The following is a 1,822-nucleotide window of genomic DNA, read 5'->3' on the forward strand; positions in this document are numbered from 1 at the left end:
TCAAATATATACATAATTAACTTTAATGGAGCTAGATTACATTTCAAAGTACAACTTTTTGCCTATTGTAATACTGTTCTTATCTGGTGCATAGCAAGATGATTTCCATTGTTATTTATATTTATTTGGTGCTGTTTGATGAGGAAAATAAGACATTTTGGGGGGGGATACCAGCAGCCTGACTCTGTACCTAGTTAATCAGTATATTCCTTTTAGCCTATAGTCTAGTCACTGCCCCTTCCTTAAACATCCCCTAATAATAACATAGAATTTTTTCCCCACTTCAAGTGAATAGGTTGCAGTGTTAAGAGTCTAATGTTTTGTTCCTTAGTCAAGAATTCATAACTTTAAGTTCTTTAAATATCTCCCCTACAAAATATTGTATTTTTATATTTTAGGAATAGATAACTTCAAAAAATTGGGTTTAAATTTATTTTAGTTTGGCTTTTGGTACAAATAGGAAAAGATGCTAAGGTGTATGTTCAGAATTTAGGGGGGAAAGTATGAGACTCAAAAATTTAAGAACTCAAATATTAAACACATTAAAGCTGATATTTTTCTTCACATGCCATAGAGCAGAACCTTAGAAAAAATTCCAGTTAAGGAGGCCATAAACCATGAACCATACACAACCTCTGGAGGGGGTTATCAGCACTGGTGCCAGGCCCGGCCTTTAGGTGTGGTATCACGGCCCCCATCCCAACACATGGGGCTTTTTGCAAAGCCCACGAAAGGTCCGGAGATCTGATCCATATATGGGGGACAAAGAAACCAAAGGGTATAAAGAGAAAGCTTCCTCCATATGGGTTTACTCAGGACTTGGGGAACTGACTGCCTGAGTCACTGCCCTAGTAGGTGTGAAACATCTGGAAATAAATGGGTTTTTCCTGTATCTCCAGGCACTCCTGTGTGTTTTTTGGTCACCTGGTAAATTCTGTAAAGTTAAGATATTTTGTTTTTGATGGGGAGTAATGAGGGAAAACTACAGAGAATATTTTCCTTCTATGGCTAAAGCTGTCATTGTAGTTTCCTACCCTTTTCCACTTAATAGGAATTTTCTGGGCCACTCTGTTTTTTAAGGTCTCTGGTGAAATCACACGCTCTTCAGTGTTTGACTGTTTATTTGGTTTGGCTGCCACTGTGGGAACAATTTAGATTGCTTGAAGAATGTGTCCAAAATAATGAGAATGATTGACAGTTGAGTGAGATTAAGAACCCCATAAAAGTAAAAGAAAGGTGAAATGTATTTTTTTATACCTTTAGGCTTTTTTTTTTTGAACATTTGAACAGTTATATACTGAATTCTCATTTAGTCTTTAATTAGTTGGACTCTCATTTTATGTGAGTAAACCACAAAAATGCACAGAGAACAAAGCTACCTTTCTAAGAAATATGTATGCCTTTGTCAGGGAGCAGAATTTGCCACCCTGAAATATGACTCTTTAGTATAAGGAATATTTTATGCTCGTTATTTTTAAGAAAGAACATACATGGGAGAAATTCTGAAAACCATAAAAGTTACCCTTTATAATAGACATTCCTTGTACAAGGAAATCCTCCATTTGTAAGGTGTCTCATTTGCTGTACCAGGAAGAGGGGAATGACTCAATCTCTAGAAACTCCTATTAATGGAGAAAGTAAAGATGTAAAGTCTTCTTTTGCCATCTAACCCTTAGTAATGAAAGGAGTTTGAGGGGTACTCCATTTGTAAGGTGTCTCATTTGCTGTACCAGGAAGAGGGGAATGACTCAATCTCTAGAAACTCCTATTAATGGAGAAAGTAAAGATGTAAAGTCTTCTTTTGCCATCTAACCCTTGTTAA

Source organism: Myotis davidii, unplaced genomic scaffold, assembly GCF_000327345.1.
Source record: "Myotis davidii unplaced genomic scaffold, ASM32734v1 scaffold570, whole genome shotgun sequence".
Taxonomy (NCBI): Eukaryota; Metazoa; Chordata; class Mammalia; order Chiroptera; family Vespertilionidae; genus Myotis; species Myotis davidii.